The sequence below is a fragment of the Notamacropus eugenii genome, chromosome 3 (assembly GCF_028372415.1).
Source record: "Notamacropus eugenii isolate mMacEug1 chromosome 3, mMacEug1.pri_v2, whole genome shotgun sequence".
In the NCBI taxonomy this organism is placed as follows: Eukaryota; Metazoa; Chordata; class Mammalia; order Diprotodontia; family Macropodidae; genus Notamacropus; species Notamacropus eugenii.
Window position 1 is genome coordinate 396,868,530 of NC_092874.1, and position 11,312 is coordinate 396,879,841.

The following is an 11,312-nucleotide window of genomic DNA, read 5'->3' on the forward strand; positions in this document are numbered from 1 at the left end:
TTCTGTGGCAAACATTCTGAAACAAGGCATGTGGAATAGAACTTTCTTGGGTATCCTTAGTGTTCTTTTAAGAGTATCATGGTAACACTCAGTTGGGTATGGATACTCTACAGGAAAGCAAGAGGGAAGAGGGTAAGAGAGGAGGGATAATAGAAGGGACTGCACAGTGGGGGAAGGGGAAGGAAGCAATTGGTAGAGGGTCAGGTCAAAGGAGAGAACTGAATAAATGGAGAGCAGGATAGGATAGAGGAAAATATAGTCTTCCACAACATCATTGTTATGAAGGTGTTTTACATGACCATACATGTATAACCTTTATCAAATTGCTTGCCTTCTCAATGAGGGTGGGTGGGGAGGGGGGAAGGGAGAGAATGTGGAACTCAAAGCTTTAAAAAGAATGTTAGAAATTGTGTTTACATGCAACTGGGAAATAAGATATTAGGCAATGGAGTATAGAAATCTACCTTACCCTACAGGAAAATAGAAGGGAAAGGGATAAAGAGGGGTGGCGGGGAGTGATAGAAGGGAGAGCAGATTGGAGGAAAGGGCAATCAGAACACACGGCTGTCCTGGGTTGTGGGTGGGAGGTAAATGGGGAGAAAATTTGAAATTCAAAATTTTATGGAAGTGAATGTTGAAAACTGAAAATAAATTTAAATAAAAAAAAGTATCGTGGTAAGAGAAGACACACTAAATTCAGTGCCACAGATCATTTTATTGTGGATCTCTTTGTTATGCTCTTTGTATTTTAAGTTTTCAGAGAAGCACTAAGGAAAATGTGAGGATGACTCAGTAACACTTCACCCAAAAGACTAGGGAAGTGGGATTCTGGAAGCTGGGACTGCTAAAATGGAAATTCTGTTAGCATTTTGGGAAGTCCAGTAAAGTCTCAGAACCTCCTTTTCATATAGTGATTGATTAAGAAGCACATACTGTATGTAAAATCCCATATCACCTGCTAGTTTGGTGAAATGGCAAAAGGGACTGTGTTACAGATCCAATAAAAGATAGAGTCATATGCTGGTAAGAGTACTGTACCAGATAGTAGGTCTCCTCCTGGGTTCCAGTCCTAACCCTGTGGCTAATCTGCTATGAGATCTTGGACAAGTCCTTTACCCCTCTGGATCTCAGTTTTTTCAGCTATCATATGACAATGATAATATCTACTCACAAGTTTTTGGGGTTTTTTTTTTATAAGGACAAAATCAGATTACGGACATGAAAACTCTTTGAAAAATGTTAAATGTCATAATAATGGGACCTTTTAGTCAGGGCTGAAGTGGTAAATAACAATTGGCTGTATGCACAACACACTTTTAAGTTTAATTTGAATTAATATTTTCTTAATTCTAGGTAATCAAAGAGACAATAAATCGAACACTGATTTATAGCATTTTCTGATTTGTAAATGCTGACACTGAAAATTTAACAAAGATTCTCTCAGTCCCTTCAAGGTGACTCTAATATACTCCCAATTTTAGTACTGAAAAATGCAGTTCCTGCCTTGAAAGAGCTAAAAATTACAATTTGGAATGTGAAATACAAGCAATGAAATTTCAAAGTGTAGAAAGTGACAGGGGAGGAGGTATAGGCTGGAGGACATCTTTCAGAATGGTAGCTTTGAAAAATAAGATCCTTAGACTCAAAGTACACTTATGGCAGGAATTGGAAAGGGCAAGGATATAGAATTGGCCCTAAGTATAGTGCAAGGTGGGATATGCTCATTTAATATGATGTTCAAGGGTACCAAAAATATCACCCTCACTGGTCTTCAATGAGTCTGAAAATCTGACCATTAATCACTCCTTTTGATTAAGGCACTGACAGCCTGGGATACAATTAAAATATTACTTGGAAGGGTGAAACATTAAGCCATTAGTGGCCATTAACACTTTAGCCTTTAGCTTAAATTCTTTTATTAGATTAGTTAGTTGAAGAGTAAGATGCTGAAGGAATAGTTATATAAGAAAGAGAAGATTTTGTGAGGGCATGAGTTGCAAAATAGGACAGAGAGATCTAGAGCACAGAATACTTTTTTAGTTGAGCAAGGCAAGGTGGAACACCCCACTTTAGGAGTGGTCTTAAGAAAGTGAAGGGATAGGAGTTTGGTGAAAGAAAGAAAAAGACCACCCAAAAGGCAAATGAAGAATCATTATAAACTAACTTTGTCTCTTTGAAACCTTGAAGAACCCTCTTCTGGAGGTTAGGGATCACAGAAGCCCTGAGAATGAGATCCAAGTGTCACAGGACTGGGGTTCAACTGAAACTAATGTTCAGGGCTTTAGGAACTGAGAGTGGGTTTGAGGAGAAATACTCAGAAACTTGAATGGATCTGTGATCTCACAGAGTTAGATGTTTCTTCTAATGAATTAGATCAGTGGTGTCAAGGAGGGTGGGGGGAGCAGGTCACTAAACCATGCATAAGGATCCCTCTACAGGGTGGATATTGACTTACAAAACTGCTTACCATTACTTCTGTTCTATTGTATTTTTTGTTAAATATTTCCCAGTTACATTTTAATCTGGTTCAGGTCACATTCAGGACTATTGGGGGGCCTGGATGCCTGCTTGACATCTTTGATGTAGATTACAATAATAACAATAGCTAACATTTATACCACACTTTAAGGTTTGCAAAACACTTTCCAAAGCTACTTCTTTTGATCCTCACAACAATCCTGGGAGGTAAAGGCTATTATTCTCCCCATTTTGCAGTTGAGGAAATTGAGGCAGACAGAGGTTAAGTGATGGCCCCCTAATTGTCTGGGGCCACATATAGCTGAACTCCAGTCTTTGTGATTCCAGGTCAAATGCTTTATCCATTGTGCCGCTTAGCTGTCTGATGTTTCTGTGTGACTTGTTCCTATCCTCCCGTAACTTTGCCATAGGGGGTCCCCCCAAAAGGCCTTCCTCTATATCTCCTGACAACTGCAAGAATACCACTGCAGCACTTCAGCTGGCTACCTTTTAGCTATTACTCAACTTCTGCTCTCCCCATTTTCTATTTCATACATACATATCCTTAATTGCAGTTCTTCTCCAGGTTTGGTTATATGTTGTTGTCTGTTCACATCCACCAACACGTAAGAACTATTTTTAACCAAAAAGGTTGGTTTCTCAAGTAGGTGGCTGCCTATCATTATCCCACTGGCTTGTTTTTAATGGCTGAAATTCCACTATTAGAGATTTTTGTGTCTTCAGAGACCTCCTCTTGAAATTTGCTTGTTTCGGGAAAGGGTAAGTCTTTAAACTTATTATCAATTAAGACCTTAGAAAGGATTAGTTGACAGGCTACTGAGAACAGCTTGGTATAGTGTAAAGAACTCTTGACTTGGGATCAGAAGACATGGGTTTGAATCTCAGCAGCTACTCAGGACCCATATGGCCTTGGGACAAGTGATCCCTCTGATTCTCAGTTTCCTCATCTATAAAATCAGTGTGGGTTAGACTACATGAGATCTAAGGCTTCTTTAATTTCTAATGTTCTGTGATTTTGGGATACTATGAAATTGCTTTGTGAAAAATGGTAACTTGAGAGCTGTAGAGAGATTCTCTAAAAGGCTAGGTGAGTAGTCTAGACTTTAGACTAGACAATTATGCTGAGATCAGGAAGGTTGGTAAAAAGTTTCTCCTTTCTCTTTCCAATCCTTTTCTAGAAGAAATGTCCAACAATTAGGACAAGACAAACTCTTTGGTCCAATCAGGAAATAGATGAATGAACTACCCCACCTAAATCTCCCCAGCAATGATGATCTTCTGGACAAGAATTCTTGAAGGGGTGAATAAGGACACTGCCCATTTGTCTAACAGCATGACTGATCATTTTCTGGGCAAACATTGATGCTTTTTCTGCAATTGTGTTTGGGATTTTGGGATCCAGTGATGGCAGCTGAGGTAAGACAACACCAGCCTATATGATCTCCTAGCCTGTTACTCTTCCTATAGTTTTCTGGCAAGGAGGATCCACAAAGTTGATACTCGTACTCACCTACCACATCCTCCTATCCTTGATCCTCAGTCAGTCCTCCATTTTTAGGAGAGATGTTTAACCCAAAGACTTTGGCTTCTGGTCACACTTCCTACTTTCTCCTTTACTCTCTTTGTCGTCCGGTGGGGAGATCTATGGGGATGTTATTCCATCCCCTAGGCAACAGACTGTACCACAATTAGACCAGGGGCAGGGGAAGGGGCAGTGGCAGGACAAGAGGGTTCTCAGACAGAGTGATAGAAAAGGATATCAAATTCTGACACAATTCTCTGAAATTTTAATGTCCCTCTACTTTCTCTCACCTTTCCCCTACCCAGGAAGCACTATTTTCCTTGATGCCTTGCTATTTTTTTTTTTTATTACCCCAAGTATTTTTGTGCTAGGCAGAGAAAAATGGTTTAGTCCACGCAGAAATAAGTTCTTTATGGGTGGTGGCCTGGTTTGAACCTGTGCTCACTCACATTGGGTCAGGAATGGTGGCTGTTTTAGAAGATAAACGGGGAGTTAGGGTAGGGGTTCTTATTAAAGACACCATTTTTTAGTGCAGTGGCTCCCTAGGGCCATTGCTTGCTTTACAAACTAGGATTAGCACCTTTACCAGGCAAAACCATGGAACAGTGGGTTTATCTTCAGCAGTCTTCTCTTGACAAGGACTTCATGCTTCAGCATCATTCCTTCCTCTCAGTGCTTCCACTTCAACTGTCTGTCTGAAAGGCAGTTCAAACCTTTAATAGGAAGGAGAGCTCTTCAAGTGTGTTCTTTTTACCTTTTTACTTCTCTCTTCCTAGGTAATCTTATTCACTCCCACAGCTTCAAGTACTGCTTTGATGCAGATGACTTCCAAATTTATTCAGTTCTGACATCTTTAAACTCCAGATCTACACCTCCAGCTACCTAAAGGACCATGTATTTGTATCTCTCTCCACTCCTGCCTTCATTCCCTTATACACAGAGTGAATTTTTGGAGACTGTGCCATACACTAGAAAGAACTATATACAGGATCTGGCTTCAAACTTGGCTATGCTATTTACTACTATTGGTGTGATTTTGAGAAATCAATCACAAGTATTTTTTTTTTTTATTACTATGAGCTAGCTACCATAGTAGAATGTTAGACAAAAAAACAAACAGTCCTCATCTTCTCATTCCATGATGGAAGACAACATGTACACATAGAAGTACATGCAAAATAAGTACAAGGCGATGTTGAGGGGAGAGACAGCATGGAGTACTGGGCCTGGAGTCAGGAGATCTAAGATCAAACCCAGCCTCAGATATGTACTAGCTGTGCAACCCAGGACAAATCATGGAACCCTGTTTGCCTCAGTTTCCTTCTTTGCAAAATAAACTAGAGAAGGAAATGTCCAACCATCTTTCCCAAGAAAATCCCAATTGGGGTCACAAAGGGTCAGACATGACTGAAGAACCACAAAATAAGAGTCACTATTAGAACTCTGGTCTATTAACTCCAAGTTCAGTACCTTCTTCTGAAACCAAAACATCACTTTTTGCATTCAATTTCTGCACTTTTAAAATAATGTTTGAAAGCAAGCAGCTATTCATAGTAACAATGTGGTAGAACGAAAAGAATAATAAATTTGGGATCAGAGGACCTGAATTCAAATCTTGGATAGTCTACCTACTACCCTGGGCAACGCATAGGCCTCTGTTTCCTCATCTATAAAATGACAGGGTTGCTCTAGATAAACATTTCTCCAACTTATTGGTCACAATAAAGACCTTTTACACTCTTAAAGATTACTGAGAACCCTTTAACAATTATTGATGACCTTAAAAGGTTTTTGTTTATGTGGCTTATATCTATTAATATTTATTGTAGCAGACATTAAGACAGATACATTTTTAAAATGTTTATGAATTCATCTAAAACTAACAGTAAAACTCATCACGTTAGTGGAGGGAACATTTTTTTAATGAAAAATAACTATTTTACAAAACAATAAAATACTGAGTAAGAAGAGAGGCATTGTTTTACATATTTTTGTAAATCGCTTTAATGTCTGTCTTAATAGAAAACAGCTGGATTCTCATATCTGCTTCTGCTTTCAATCAATTGTCATGTTGTTTTAGTTGAAGGATATGAAGGAGATTCCATTTTACAAGGACACTTAGCTGGAAAACAAAGGAGTATTTTTTAAAAAATGTCTTTGTATTATGAAAATAATTTTGATCTTATGGACCTCTGAAAGGGTCTTGGGGACCCTCAGGGGTCCTTAGACCACACTTTAAGAACTGCTGGTTTAGATAAGTTCTAAGATCTCCCTCCAGATATCATTCTCAACACTGGCTCAGATAGAGTCAAAGAAATAGCAAAAACTTTAAACCCAAGTTGTCAAATAATCCTTGTGTAGGCCCTCTAAGGAATCACCCCAGTGATAGCAACTAACTGGGAGATGGGCTTGTGATTTACTAACATGATGGAAGGGAAAAGATACCAGAAAACAGGTAGTATAGAGTCATGAGAGAAAGTGCAGTCTTTGGTACTTGTAACTAATCAGCCATCTGATAAGTAGTCAGCAAATGCCAATCGTTATATTAATATCACTTATTTCTTGAGTTGACTAACCAGCTCTAAAATACTGTTTCAGGGAGGTCCAGACAGGCGGGCTATGGTCCTATTGTCTTTCTCCACATTAAAATGAAACAAAAACCCATGCTGAGAAATGTTTATCACCTTCATTCTCCACTAGAACTCAGAATGCTCTCTTGAAGTATTTATGTGGCTGAAAAATGGACTGATGATTTTTTTACTATCCCTTCCAGGGGTATTTGCATTTAAAACGAAGAATCAACCAATATTTATTAAGTGCTTATTATGTGCCGGATATTGTGCTAAATGATGAGGATACAGACAAAGAAAAAAGTTTTTGCCCTCCAGGACCTCTCTTCCCAATGAGGGGACACCACAAACATAGAGTGTATGTAAATATAGAGTAAGTGGAAGGACAAAGAATGACCTCCGACAGGATGTAGCACTTAAAGTTTTAAGTAAAGCCAGAGATCCCAGGTGTCAATACCTTAAATCCAAAAGAATGAATCTTTACACAGTGGCAATTTAGGGCAATATAATCAAAATATAAACAAATATAAATAATTTGTAAGTATATAAATATAACCAAAAAAGGAAGATATTTTGGGGCAGGTGCTCTACCTAGCAATTTTCTAATTATGCTATATAACCTTCAAATTATAAGCCTTATATTATGTTACTCCACCAAGTGTCTCTGGGCAGAATAACTACCTGTAACTGGGGTCTAATGCATTATCTTCAGCTAAAAAGTGTGTCATTCTGCTTTTTTCTTAGTTGTTTAACTCAGCTGACATATGGCAATATTCATTCTCCATCTGAAAGAGATAAGGGAATACAGCACTTGCAAGACTCCCTTCCTTCAATGAAGCCAAACTTTAAGTGACTGAGAGGTAAAGGATAATCCCAGAAAAGAGATGATGAAACCTGGCTCTTCCTGTTCATGGTGGTAGTAAGGAAGGGGACAGCTTTTGGGGTGAGATGTATACAATGTCAGATTTTGTGACTATATCAGGCATTTCTAGGTTTTGTCTTTTTTTTTTTTTTTTTGGTTAAAGGAAAGCAAGGTTCAGTTCAAAGGTGGAGGAAGGACATTTACAAAAATTATTACTATATATTAACAAAAGATTAAAAAAAACTTCCCTTCCTTCTTGCCTTCCTCCCTCCCTTTCTTTCCTCTTCCCTTTCTCCTTTTCTTCTTCCCTCTTTCCCCCCTTTCTTCTCTCCTTCCTTTTTCCTTCTCTTCTCTCCCTCCTTCTTTTTTCCTTCCCTCCCTCTGACTGTCTTCTCCAACTTCTTCCTCTAAGAACGACAACAACAAACAAAAACAAAAGAAAATTGGGAAAACATTCTCAAACTCAAGTCCCTGAAGGCTTCAAATAGGATTCGCAGATGCCATCTGTCCCCACAACATCAGTCAAAGTAAGGCATACCCAAACCCTTAAGTATTGCTATTTATGAACCAGTTTTTTTTAAAAGGCTTTTTTTTTCTCACAGAGAAATAATAGCAATAGCTCACCTTTAAATATCACTTTACAGAACATTTTTCTTCTCAGAACAATCCTGTGAGGTAGGTAGTGTGAACATTCTATCTTCATTTTACAGATAAAAGCTTGCTTGAGCTACTTCAGTTATGAAAAGGCAGCCTCAAGACGCCATTGAAAATGTATTATTTTACCTAGAGGCTCCTTCTTTAGTCATAGCATAGGAACACAATTACTTTCAATTCCATAACATATGCTCAGGGCAAGGCAAAATTTCAACCTAAAAACCAACAGCAGTGGAATCTGGTAAATGGGATAGGAAGGGAGAGAAGTGTAGGTGACACAAAGCAGTTCATTAAAAAAACCCAACAGTTATACTGGTAAAAGATTCAGTGGACGAAGAAGTTTAAACTATTGTCTAAAATTAGGTTTTGGCTCACAGGTAAATTTTGATTAATCAGTTTTCTTTGTGGTAAAGTAACATGGAGAAAGAAGGAAACAAGCATATGTTAAGCACAAGATGGCCAGGTGCTGTGCTAAGCACTACAAGTATTTCATTTGAGCTGCAAAAGACCCAATCATAATAGGTAGGTGCTTTTATGACCCCATTTTACAGCTGAGGCAACTGAGGAAGAAAGAACTTGTAACTTGCCCAGGGTTACAGAGGTAGGAAGTGTCTGAAGCTGGATTTGAACACAGGTATTCCTGACTCCATTGCACCACCTATTACCAAGGATAAACAACAGTCAACAATTTTGTTAATTGTGTTTGCATTTTAATATAAAACAAAGTAGCAGAAAAGAATCAGTTTCTATTTTTTTGACCTTGGATTTTATTATCTTAGACAATTAATATTAAATATTTAAACTAAGTGGGAGAGAATGACAGAATCGAACAGATTATTTAATTGATTCCCTCCTGACAGATGCCAAATGAAACTGATTTAATGTTGGCAAAAAATTGCAATACTTACCAAAGTGCTGTAAAATAGACAACTGTGGATAACGGCACCTCAAAAGGGTCAAGACCAAAATTCCCTATGGAATTGGAAGAAACTGTTCAATTAAACTCATTTGGCTGAGATCCAAACCTTTGCAAAACACAACACATCAGACATAACAGTTTCAACACGTCAGAGAATTTGAGAGCATGAAGGAATTTCTAGATGTCTAATGAGAATAAACACCATGGCTGCATCTTCATAATTTTATTTTTATAAACAATATTAATAAATTTATAAAATTCATATATGGAATACCATATATTATTATATATTTTTGTATATAATATTTATAAACTTATAACTAAGTTAAACAGTAAAGTTAACAGAAATGCCAATGCAACTGGTCTATCATTCAGCTTAACGTGGACCAGCTCCATCAAAAATTTTTGGCTTTAAGAATACCATTTATAAAGGTATTTCCATGACTCCAGGAAGGACTGCAGTGGAACAGTTGCACAGAGATAGATGGCCTTCTGAATCCTGGAGATCTCCAGAAAAGCAACTTTTCCATTATAGTCAAACTTTGAATTTGTGGGCAGACTACCCCTGGTGAACTTTGGGGAGAACATAGTCAAGAGTTGCACAGAATGGGCAGACATAGAGTTACGATCTGCTTCCGTGGAGGGATCTCCTGAATTGGTGAGATCACAGATCTATCTGAGGAACATGGAGGTACGTGGCAATGGGAACAGTGGATGTAGCCCTGGAGACCTGGGTTTATAGCTTCAATCTGATACATCTTCTTGAAATGATAAAATACAGAACAATTACTGATCTGCATCAGTGATAAGCAGCACAAAGCATTTCCACACAGATAATATGCTACACTGATGAAATTGCAGATCCAGATATCATCAATTTTTTTTTTTTCCTCATGGGCATCAAACTTCAAGTAATTTCTGCTCTGGGCAGAAATTAGTTTCTAGTTTCCTCATCTAGAAGATGAGGGAATAGGGTTAGGCCCCTCCCAGCTTTAAAATCTTGTTTAGTGTAAATTTGTGGTTTATTTGGATCCTCTAATTCTGTGGCAGAATTATTGGAGTCTGTCATCAGTCTTTTTAAAAGAATCTTCTACATGTCTGAAATGGCTGTCTTCCACTTTTCTTTCTGGGAAAGTAACACAGTACTACAGTAACTTGAATAGACAATATACCATTACGCTTTCCCTTTTTTGTAGTCTTTATAAGCTTCATGTTTATTTTATTGCTGAGACCAAGGCATACCCAAAGTCTTAAGTATTGCTGTTTATAAACCAGAATTCTTTTTTTTTCTCATAGAGAAGTCAACTTTTGATATTAAGAAGGGAACCCACACCCTCTTTACACTCACCTTCACAATCATTGGCTAATAGCCAGAGTAAGAGAATTTTAAAAATCAACATTTTTACCTTTAAGGTACTATCATTTGTCATCTTTACCTCAATGCTAAATCCAAGAGACACTGTACATGCCTGTGAGAAACATTTAGAGAACAAATTCTAAAACTAAAGCTTATTTCATATCAGTAGAAATGAGACTTACAGTCAAGAGGAGGACATGAAAGACCACAAAAAAATCTAAATTTACCACACAAGTCCCACCTGATATCTGAAAAGGATGTCAGAAAGCCCAGTGATAAAGAAAACCAGAGAAACAGATGTTCCTCTATCCAGTCCATACAAAAAGATGGCTAGAATCAGTAGGAGCAAATCAGAGGTATTGTACCCAGGAAGCCAGCTAAAAATCTGGTGAAAGAGGAAGAAAGTGAAGGATAGGGAAAGGACTGTATCAGGAATGCCAGCAAGCTCCCCCAAGTGGTTCTGAAGGAAGCTGGTGCTTTGGACAGAGGGCTTACAAGCCAGTGTAATTTCTAATAAGGGCCAGAAGTTAGATCCAGGACCCAGCCTGTTAGGACAGAAGCAGAGGACAGACCTAGGCCCTGTGAATCACTATGGAGGCAGAACCGTCTGTAGAGGACTTAGAGCCAAAGTAGGAACCAGGGCCAAATCAGTGCCTATATGAGAGTGCTGCAGTGATTGTATAGGGGGCCTAAGACTGGCATGACTTCCAATATATGACTAGAATCTATGAGGGCCACAGCAATGGAAACTGGCATAGGTCAGAGCCTTTAGAGGACTGCCATCAGGATGAGATGGAGGCAGAGTGTGGGGCCTCATAACAGCCATCACCTAGTTCAGCTGTGGCATCCATACTACAGAGGCAACAGGACCAAACAAGGCCTACCTGACCCAACAACTAAAAGCAGAGCTTCAAAAAAAGAAAAATAAAGATGACTTGGCCACAAGGACT

General features: G+C 38.5%; 1 protein-coding gene across 3 annotated transcripts in view; it reads right to left on the reverse strand.

Annotated features, from left to right (window-relative positions):
* VWA3A (von Willebrand factor A domain containing 3A) overlaps window positions 1-9,311 on the reverse strand; it is a 78,372-nt gene extending 69,061 nt beyond the window's left edge. For all 3 annotated transcript variants that reach the window (XM_072597893.1, XM_072597894.1, XM_072597892.1), the window contains exon 1: window positions 3,989-9,311. The gene's annotated coding sequence lies outside the window, so the exon portion shown is untranslated. The remainder of the gene's footprint in view (window positions 1-3,988) is intronic.
* Between the last annotated feature and the right edge of the window lie 2,001 nt (window positions 9,312-11,312).